We start from the raw sequence: 12078 nt of genomic DNA on the forward strand, positions 1-12078 counted from the left end.
GAGAGAGAGAGAGAGAGAGAGAGAGAGAGAGAGAGAGAGAGAGAGAGAGAGAGATGTTTGAAGATCCTGGCAGTTACATATACCAGGATTTGGGAGGAAAGTTAAAAGGAAGAAGAGATATGAGACGCAGAGATTGATCATGCCATTTAAAGACACTATAGTCTTAGTGCAAAGTCTGTGAAAGACTTTTGGACCTCAAATCCTGCTTTAATGGTTTTGAGCCTTGTGGAAGATGAATACTTTTCTATGGCCATATTGTCAAGTTTAGAGTAAGATGCTCATGCAGTGCCATTGTATATTAGAAGCTTATATTTTTCTTTATAATCATACCATAATAAATGATAACTGTGTCCTAAATGTAAAAATTAATTTTGAATTATAAGTTATAAAAATGCTGGCCTATGACAACTTTGCAGAAACCAGTGGAAGGAATTCTACAGTAGGAGCCATCCAATTGTCTTTGCATAAAAACAAGAGAATTTATAGTTTGTACCAGAAGTGTTGCAAGAGCCCACAAATTAACTTTGCAGAGACCAGTGGAAGGAATTTTACAGTAGGAGCCATCCAATTGTCTTTGCACAAAAACAACAGAATTTATAGTTTGTACCAGAAGTATTGCAAGAGCCCACAAATTAGAAAATTGGATTATAATCCATAGATTTATTGGGATATAGTGAAAACAGTAAGTCAGAGAACCTACTTGGAGAAAGTTATGTCTAGTGGACAATTTCTTGTAAACAATATAAAGTCAATAATTTATTATTCTCTCCTTTTAATTACAGGTCTCTTGTAGAGGAACAATCTTTCAGCCACATAATCCTACTGCATTGCACTGTGACACTATTGACTTGAAGTCACAGTCAAGAGAACACAGATTAAAACATTTTATATTGTGATTACTGTGAAAGTTTTTCCCCAGAGGAGGTGCTTTGCTGGGGTTTTGTCATAGTAACACATAGCTAACAAATGCAGCAGCATAGTTGTCTAAGCAATCTCTAAGGGAACACAGTAGTAGAAAGGAACTACGACTAGAAGTAGCAATGGTTTTTCTGAAGAAAAGCAATATGAGAGACAGGTTATGTACTTTTATCTTTTTTATTGGATATTTTATGTATTTATATTTCAAATGTTATCCCCTTTCCCAGTCTCCCCTATGGAAACCCCATTCCATCTGCCCTCCCCCTGCTTCTATGAGGGAGCTCCTCATCCACCCACTTACTCCAACCTCACTGCCCTGGAATTTCCCTAAACTTTCATAGTACCAAGGGACTCTCCTCCCATTGATGACAGACAAGGCCATCCTCTGCTACATATGGAGCTGGACATATACTCTTTGATTGGTGGTTTAGTCCCTGGGAGATCTGGGGGATGTGGTTAGTTGATATTGTTGTTCTTCCTATGGGGTTGCAAGCCCCTTGAACTCCTTCAGTCCTTTCTCTAGCTCCTCCATTGGGATCCCCGTGCTCAGTCCAATAGTTGGCAGTGAGCATCTGCTTCTCTATTTCTCAGGTTCTGAGAATCAGCCAAGTTGTTATCAAACAAATGGTTAATGATAATGTGTGTGTTAAAATAAACAATATAAATAAATGAGAAATGGAAATAGAGAGGCAAGAATAGGTCCCAAAGGATGTAGGTATTAAGGTCATTGTATTTTTGTGTCCATTTTCACACCCCCCAAAACCTATAAGCATATGTCTCCAGTGCAATTATATTGGGTCTTTTATTCAAGCTCGAGCTTGGGCTCCCCACTAACCTTGACACAGCAAGACAGGAAGGTGGAGTATGTATTTATAGAGGCAAGAATCAGGCATCTAGCGTGGCTCACATCTGATTAGGGGGGCATTATGGACTTTTATTGATTGCCTTTCAACATAATCAGCTGGTGCTGGGAGACACACCATTAACTTAACCTCTGCTTACCTTATGATCAGTGGTTGTTAAGTAGTGAAGTGCTAGAGGCAGGCTTGTAACTTAGAGGTGCTGATTTGTTGGGGGGTAATCTGGAAACTGATGCTAGACACTGGCTTGTTGGAGACTAGCCTCAAAACTGGTGCTAGGTGCTGGCTTGTTAGTTAACTCAAGTTCAACATTAAGTCAAGTTCTCTAAGATGAAGTTCAAAATCAAGATATCTGGTCTCTCAGTATGAAGGCTTTGCAGTGCTGGCTCCTATATTCTGAGAGTTACAATAGGAGATGTTCCAATTCTTGATTTTGGCAAATAAAAACTGATTATTTGCCATGTGTGACAGAGATATACAGACAAAAAAAATACCAAAAACATCTAAATCTGGGAATATATAAGAAAAATTAAGGAGTGTAACTTCCAGACATCACAGCCTTCACTAGGCTCCTGTGAATCAATTTGAGCTGGCAGATAAACTCTAACTATGAATTTGTATTATGATGAATAAACATTGAACAAATTATTTAACGCATATTTTTATTATGCAAGAAACCAGTATATTTGAATACGAATCATTAAAATCTAACAGAAAAATAACTAATTGAATCAACACTTTATTGAAATGACCTGACTAAAACTCATTAAACACACACATATATACTGACTAAAACTCATTAAATACACATATATATTGACATACTGAGTCCAATTATAAGTATGTTGTGAATTTTCCAGAACTGTGTTATAAGTATTTAAAGGAAATATATTAAAAAAAATGTCATTGTCCTACTTAATAGGATGATGGAGATGATGGAGACTGAGATGCCAGGGGATTTTGGGCCCCAGCAGTACAGAATCTGTTTCTCACCAAGCTGTCATCCTTTAGTTGGAGTTCAAGTTTCCCTGTTAGTTTTATTCATTTGATACAAAGTCTCACTATAGACCTAAAGCTTTATTTTCTACCTCAAAATCCATATGCATCATCCTGCCATGTAGTAGAGTATTGGCAATATATAATACACTTGAATCTCACATATTAACTCTTGATTAAGACAGTTACTTTTTATACTTTATAACAGAATGGAGTTTATTCATTTATCATTCGAGGATTATATCTCCACAAAATTTGTTTTCTATTTAAAAAAAAGTGGTACTTGCTTATTTATAACAATAGGTATTTTTGAATACTTATTTATACTGTAGGCATTCTGACATAAAAAATGTATAATTTATCTCATTATTTTTGTTGATATTGAGATAGAAATTAGTGAGAATGTTTATTCAGAGAACTTCAAGATGTTGTGAGAATCAAGAATTGGAAATTACAGAAAAATATATGAGAAAATTTTCTCCAAACAAAGGCCTTATCTGGTTTTGCCTTCTAACCCTGAATATTCCTTTTCATGTTGAAAAAATGGTCTTTAATAGACAGATATTAAAATGAGTTTTCTTTGAGTATTTTAAGTGAGTAACAGTCAGCAAAATATAAAATAATGAGGAAATAAAAGACAATGACAGGTATAGTGTACTTTTGAGTGTATATTATTACATACAAACTAGACAAACACCAAAATTGATTAAAATAAGCACATCAGCAAATATATATAATGCAATATGATTTTCTTAAGGTTCGTGAATTGACAGTAAAGAAATTACAACAGGCATACTATAACATGAGCATGGAAATAAATATATTAGGGATACTCACTATAACAAAAATGTTCCAAACACTGAACAGGAGGAAAGCTATAACTAAAAATGAGTTTTGCACTTGACAGGCAGTATATAAAGGTATGCCTACTGCAAGATATAGGGCCTACTAGATTTACAAAATTACACTATCATTTTTATGTAAACATATAACATATAAGTTATATATATATATATATATATATATATATATATATATATATATATATATATAACTTTGCATAAAATGTGCAGAGTTTGGAAGAAGATCAAAATAGCTCTGTGTATAACAAAGAAAAGGAATTGATATTCAACAAAGATTATATTTACTTGAAGTCAAACATTGTTTTTTACACATGATTCCATGTTGAAAAAAATATATACAATGTGATTTGTTGTCTGGATTCACATAGTATTATTTAATAATTGCTGTTTATTCTGAACTTTTAGCTTAGTAAGCAGTAAAATAATAACATTTTCTCCTTCCATTTCCTCCCTCTATCACCCTCATCATGTATATTCCCTTCAACCCCTTTCATGCCCACAAAAGTAAAATAGGTAGCATTTGATTACTGTTACATGCTCATGTATATGTATGTATAAATATTTAAATAAAATCACCTGAGACCACTTTTGTTGTTTGTGTATTCATGGTTATAGGTTTAATCAAACTGTACTGGATAATGAGTAAGGAAGCTCGATCCTGGGAGAGGTGAATTCTCCTTCTCCCAGTAGTCATGAGTTGCCTGTGGTTCTTTTTCTATGGTTTCTGCGTTGCACATTAGCATGTTCATTGATACTTCCATTGCCCTAATCCTGTTTATGTAGCCAGTTTAACAATACCATAATGTATTCTCTAGAACATTTATACTTATATTAAATTTCCCTGTCAAAATTCATTCTACTTTTAGAAGGCTCTAATTTTCATATAAACAACAATACTCTGTTGCTTTATCTGCCCTAAGACATTCTTGCTCATTCTCTTCTTGTTATGTATAAAAAACCAGCAAAATAGCATATTTAAGAATAAAACTTATTTCACTGCTCCAAAACTGGGATGATTGACATGATTTTACATTTATCTTTCTATAATAACATAAAATATGTTGCTTCTAGCATCTGCATGACTAGTGACAATAGACTATTTAGCTAGATTAACAAACTGAAATTTTTTCTTTTGCTTTTAAGCTGTGTCTTTAAATCAGTCATTCAACAGCCCAGTTCTCAACTTTTGTCTGTGTTAAGTAGTCCACACACATTGAGTTATCTGACAACTAAAGAAGTACCCTGCATTCTCTATAGAGAACAGTTACTGCAATGATCTGCACATACTGAATATTTAACATGCTGTCATAGCATCAACAAAAGGATATCTTCAAAGCACATTAATCTCCCGTTCTTTGAACCTGTTTTAGTGTCTTTGCATTCCTATCTNTAGTTGGTTTTAGACAGATCACTTCCAACTTATATTCTTTTCATACTTTATTTCTTGACTGGTATCTTCAGTGTCCATAGTCTAATTAATGTCTTATTTAGTTATATACATAAATATATAAATATTGCAAACATAAAAAGTAAACACTACAAAAATATTTGGGGAAAGAAAAGTAAAGGAGAATTATAATGTATAGATCCAAGAATCCATTTCCTAAAGTCAGAATATTTCACCATGTTGCATGGAAAACTATAAACATTTCACAGTGGAAAATTTGAGGGATTTGTCTAATATCAAGATTCAAGGTATTCTCTAACAATATCAAAAACAAAATTGTATGCATAGCTACAGTGATGAGAAGAGACCCAGCATTCATAATGATAATGTTTTCAGATATTTTAATTTGCATCAGAGATGTGAGGATGGCATGGAAAATTAAGCAGGAAACAGCTCTCTGTCTTTACAAATTGTAAGTGAGGAAGTGGAAATTTTTTTAAAAGCTTCACTTTTTTTATATAAATGTAACTTTTATTTGTTTGATGTAATTGTTGTCTCTGAAGGCTTAATGCTTCTCTCTGCTAATTAATTCCTAGTCCTTGAATCTTTTAACCATCTTACAATCTTTTGGGTTTCAGGAATCACCTTACAAACAACATGGACACTGATTTCAGTTAGGCCAGGATAGTTTATCGAGCATATGCCCTAGGACTGGTTTATCAGTGTCATGGTACCAGTTCTGGAACTGAACCATGACACTGAGTTAAGATTCTGCAGGTTTTTTAAGCCCCAAATCTACAAACATCTGTGCCAAGTTATTCCATTATTCAGGATTTAGGCAAAGGCAGATTTGCTTAGCAGCATGTCTTTGTTGTACATTTATCCTCTTTCCATTGGTTGGGTTATTCAACTGTGGCAGGGGACTTGACTTGGCTAATATTCAGGTTTTAACTTGTTTACCAGGAAGGGATTTGTCTAACATTCATGTATTAACATACCAACCAGGATGTCAATTACCCTCATACAGGTCTCTTTCTACCAAGTATGAGGCCAGTTCCCAAGGAGGTCTTGGGGACTTAAACGTTACTTGACCACAATTTAAAAGGAAAATCTTATTCCAAATAGTTTCTTATATTTGTACAGGTGTGTCTCTTGATGGGATCCAACCTAGGGGCAACTTATGACAAAAGGTGCAGGAAGTGCTTTTGGGTATTTGGGTCATTTCCAAGCTTACGGTGAGTGAGTAAGGATACAACAGTCCTACTGATTTCTGTAATAATTGGTTTTCCAAGGACACAGAACACAACAGAACATGCAATAGATCTTGGCATGAGAATGTTACCTAGTAGCTACAGAAAGTTTCTTTATAAGATCAGGCTAAACAAGTTACCCAAATCTTACCATTTTATATAGGTCTCAATATTTTACTACATCCTAACAGAATCCTGGCCTTGAATGTTTTAGCCTCTGAGACTTACTGCTGAATATGACATCTTTGTAGTTCTTTCTGAACGCCAGCAAGGTCAACTTAGCTGTTCTAGCTCAAATTACTCTCTAAGTTGACTGATTCAAACTGGCTTCTCTTTCTTCCCCTTTTCCTGAATTCCTTGACTTGTCCTGAAACTAACTCTGGCAGTATGTTCTAATCTACTGACTTCTCATTCTCTGGCTTCTTCTGTCTTCATTTATGTCTAGCTTGTTCTCTCAGTGTAACCTGTCTCTGTACAACTGTCATGGTAAAATGGCCTCCTGTCCTTTTCTCTTTGTGTTGGTTACTCTTACCTAGACTCCTTTTCCTTGGTTTTCTTGCAACAGTTGGGAATATCCAAATCTGTCAAACTTTTCTCCGATTCATCACATTGTCTGCTACTCAATTAGACATCACTTTCAAACATGAGTGCTTCCCTCTGAAAGCTAATTTTAACTTCATTGCTTGGGATTAAAGGTTGGGTACTAAACGCATGCATGTATTCCAGCTAGAGGGATTAAAATTCTGTGCTAAGTGCTGATCCACTTTAAAAGTAGAAATAACTAGTTTCAGTTAATAAAACATTCTTGGGGTTAACAGTGTGATCAAATATCCTGCAATACTTTTCTTGGATTAAAGTGAACATATAAGCTATAGATAGGTAGGAAGGTAGATAGATAGATAGATAGATAGATAGATAGATAGATAGATAGATAGAATTTTCTTTAAATGCCATAATGAGTACACTTTTAGAAACATCAGTGGGTATTTCTTTCCTGGAATAACCCACAGAGAAACATTTATGACCATTTCTATCATACCAATTTACTCCTGTGTGTATGTATGTATGTATGTATGTATGTATGTATGTATGTATGTATGTAATCATTCTGGAAATGTCAGGAGAATTCATACTTCAAAATATTAACTAAGAATTAATGTAATAAGTATTGTTTTTCCTATTATATTTCATGTATTAATGTATTTTTTCATATAAGCACATTTTTATTTGGCATTCTTAAAGAGGCTTAAGGTTGTACTAATAGTGTCAGGGAATAACTACACAGAAAGATCTATTAATATATTTTTAAAGTTATTTGCCAAGCACAATGAATTTGTTCTGTTTACATTAAATCACCTGCCGCAAATTTAAAGATTAATATATCATTAAAAATGTGTTTGCCTACCTCCAAGATGGTCATAATTACTATATGTGTATGTGACATGAAAAAAAAAATTGCCTTGGACAAAATTAGTGTCTCAAAGACATTAAAACAACAACTCTGAATGCCGTGAATCTCTCCTATCAAAATATCTGTGTTATGTTCAGTTATTAGACTTTATATTATTGTTCTCATTATTATTTTAGCTAAAAATAACATTTTTACAACTGCTGAGGAAATAAATTCATTGTGTCTTGGTCATCAATAATGTCCCAAAAATCATTTGTTTTTATAGTATTTGAAGAAATTTTTTTTAAAAAAAATTAAATGCCAGGATTTGAAAACTGTCTCAGTGAGTAAAGTCCTGGCTATATAAATGGAGTAACTGAGTTTGAGTATGCATCATCCATTGATGGTAGTGTGCTTCTGCAATCTCAAAGTTCCAGTGACAAGATGGGAAGTAGAGACAAAAGAATTGTCAGGAGCTTGTTGCAGGGTAGCCTGGTATCACTAACAAGAAGGGATCCTATATCAAGAACAAAGAAAGGCAAGACCAACACTAGGGCTTGTTCTCAGACCTCTAGATTTGTGCCACAGCATACATATACCTACAGACACAAAGACATACACATTTCATGTCAACATAAACATTCAGAGACAAAAATAAACTCACAAAAGGCCTATTCAAAAAATATTTTAATAAAGATTTGAGAAAATATGCATGTCAAAAAACAACACCAACAACAAAAACCACTGTTCCCTTTTCCCTGTGAATGTATGTATGGATACATACATGTTTCACTGTATGAGGAATTGTATCTCTTAGTATAGAGAAAAGTATGTTATCTACAAATAATGATATCATTAAACCTAATGTCATCTACAACCTAAACTGAAATAGATGTAGTACAACTACATACCCATATAAATGCATGTGTGTTTTTAAAATATAAATTAATAAAATTGAGTATCACTATTTTATTTTCAAAAACTGATAAAAATCAATAGAAAAGTTTTTAATTTTCTTTTGTATCCAGGAATACCTGAAAGGAATGATATGTTCTCAAATGAAGACTTATAGGTGCTTATGTGGGTTTGATAGAATATGACTTTAATCTTAGCACTTGGAGGCTGAGGCAGGCAGATGTGAGGTTAAGGCTAGCAAGATCTACTTAGAAAGTGTCAGGACAGCAAGGGTTACATAGAGAAACTCTATCTTGTAAAATCAAAATAAAATAAATAATTACAGAAAATACATTATCAATAATCCAGTAAATTTCAGTTATTAATTTTTTTAAAAAAATGTTTATTTCTTATGTCCTAAATATGCACACCAACAGAGTATTTGCCTCAATTCCTTATGAGTCTGTGTTCCCCAAAGCACAAAACATGGTGATGGTGTTCTTAAGATTATATCACCTGGACTTTAGCCATGGCTCAGCCCTTAAGACTACTGTTTGCTCTTCCAGATGACTAGGCTCTGATTCCTGGCACCCAAGTAATAGCTAAGGACTTTCTGATTCCACTTTCAGGGAATCCGGTGCCCCCTACTGATAACCATGAGTATTGTACAAAGGAGGTACATGGACATGCATGCAAACAATAAACATGGATTTATTTCTAGTTCACCATGTTTAGCATCTATGTTGAGGTGATGATGATAACAAACTCCTCCTTGTGCCTGTGGGCATCTTTCTATTAACAGATTGCCAAGAGCAAGACAAGATCATCAGTACTATTAATTGTGATAATGGCTTATGGTCTTTCCTTGGGTAGAAAGAGGTCCAGTCTCCAGGCTACCTCTCCTCTTTTTTGAGGAAAGAGTTTGCCACTCAGTGTGAATGGAGTCAAGACCCTCTCAAATTTTGAAAAAAAAAATCCCAGGGATTAATTTGTTTGTTATATTTAGGGAGTTTGTTATTTTTGTTTTTGTTTTTTATTCCTGCTCTTTCTTGGCCTGGCTGCATGTTTCTCCCTTGGGCTATTCTCTTAATAGTTGGAGAGTATAAACTTCCTATATTTTTTCTTTGGGTCACTATCAACTGTTTGAGTACCTATCAAATGAGAAAATGTTAAGTACCATACCTTAATCATCTAATAACTTAGGAAAGAAGCACATATGTCTTTTTAGTCTGCCTCTCTTTTCTACCTCATCCCTGTGGGATTATAATAGTATCTTCAGGCAAGTAAAAATAAAGTGCTGTTTTTACTATGTATTAATACACTAACAGCTTTTTCCTACCTTCTTAACCTTTTTATTTACTTTACCTTCAAGTTTTATTCTTTCTGCCTCTGTCTCTCCCTCCCTGTATGTCTCTCTCTCTCTCTCTCTCTCTCTCTTTGTCTCTCTCTCTCTCTCTCTCTCTCTCTCTCTCTCTCTGTGTGTGTGTATGTGTTTGTACGTGTGTGTAGTGTGTTTGCATGTGTGTGGACTGAAGAATTCTTCTCCATGTATGTATTTTATCAATGGATCCAATCTCCTTGAAAAAGTCTATTTCTCTTAAAATCTACTGGTGAGTCACATAAACCATCATATGTGTTAAAATCCTTTATCATTTTGTATTCCACGTGCATTTCTAATTTAATACTCCCTGAAAGAAAACACCACTCCTGGTACAAGGCTCAGCTCCTGTCATCCATCAGTGAGGTTGTCAAGTCAACTCCCTAACCAAAGACCTTACTCTTTTAAGTTTTCTAATGATCTTAAATATAAGCAACCAAGTAGCACTAGTAAAGCAAAATAGGTCTGCTGTAACTTGTCAGAGTCCTCTGCTCATTATTTTGCATATCCTAACACGTTATCTTTCCTTGACTTTAAATAATGATTGCAGGTTAGTTCATAAGGTCAGAGATTGTTAGGTTATCAAATATCTTTATTGATTGTCAAGATTATTGTGGTACATGGGGCCCAGAGTGGTCCATACACCACAGAACAGAGATTGCAGAAAATCCTGTTAGTACTACATGACCAGAGACATATCACTGTAAGATTTCCATAGGAAATGTCTCTGCCTAGCAAAGATAATTAGTTCACTTACTGAGCAAGCAGTGTGCTTTCCCTTGGGAGCATCACAGTCTTAATGAGGACTGAAATGCCTTTATCTCAGCTCTGCTGCTTTAACCACTGTTCTCTACACAGAGAGAAGGGATGTAAATTCTGTGAGCTCTGCACATTTTCACACATCTATGGAATTCTATAGAAGTCTAATCAATGTAAAGACAATATTTTGGCACTTGCATGCCTGAATTTTTATAGTTTCTGTAATATTTTCTCACTTTCTTTTTTCAATCCTGTGTATCTAAAAGAATAGGCATTTTTAAATGAAAGAAAAGTGTTTTACTGTGAACTCTTCTGTCCAGGGCTTTTTATTGTAATTTTTTTTCTGCTCATTTATTTGAAATTACAGACATATGGAATATTCATCGATTTATAGCAAAATATTACAAACAACTGATCCTACAAGGTGCTTTAATTTTTTCCACACTTTTATGATCTTTAAAACTAATTTGTGCATCTTATTATTTGATAGACATGTTCACTCATGATGCAGTATAAATGCTATGCAATGCTGCATTGTGCCCATGGATTGACTATCCATAGATTGTCTTTATTCTTTATAAATCTATTTTATTATTAAGTAAAGTTACATGAAGGATCCATTACACAGTATGAGAAAGTTAATGTCATTTATTATTGAAACTATAATTTACTAAATGCACTATCTTCTCCTGTGATATTTGATAGTATTCAAATTTAAGTTAGACACTATTGTTATCATAAAACACCAATCATTTTTAAATGTTGGAACATAAAATAATTAATTTTTGTATTTTAATGGTCATGTTGCTTTTTATATATGCATTAAAGGAACACAGTTTTCTGGAAAGATATTAAAAATGAAATTCATCTGGTATATCAATTAAGAACTTATATGTAAATAATTTTTGAAGTATTCCATTTATCTGTAAAGAATATCAAAGGATTTGAAATATCATATATTGATCTACACCTTCCTTTCCTAATTGCAGCACTCAAAAGTGTGCAAGGTATCTTTGAATATTTTAAAGAATACCACTTCCATTTAGTTTGTATGATTTACCCTACGTTTTGTCCTCTATTATGCCATTTAATTTCATCATCCCTTAGTATTTTTCATTATTTTCACAATGGCAGCAATAACTGTTTGCTTATATTGCATATTACTTTTATTGTTAATATTTTTATTGATAATTTAGGAATTTTACCTCATAAACCCTTATCAAACCCACTTCGGGGTTGTACTGGCTATTTTTGTGTCAACTTGACACAGCTGGAGTTATCACAGACAAAGGAGCTTCAGTTGAGGAAATGCCTCCATGAGATCCAACTGTAAGGCATTTTCTCAATTAGTGATCAAGGGGGAAAGGCCCATTGTGGGTGGGA

Source organism: Mus caroli, chromosome 3 (assembly GCF_900094665.2).
Source record: "Mus caroli chromosome 3, CAROLI_EIJ_v1.1, whole genome shotgun sequence".
In the NCBI taxonomy this organism is placed as follows: domain Eukaryota; kingdom Metazoa; phylum Chordata; class Mammalia; order Rodentia; family Muridae; genus Mus; species Mus caroli.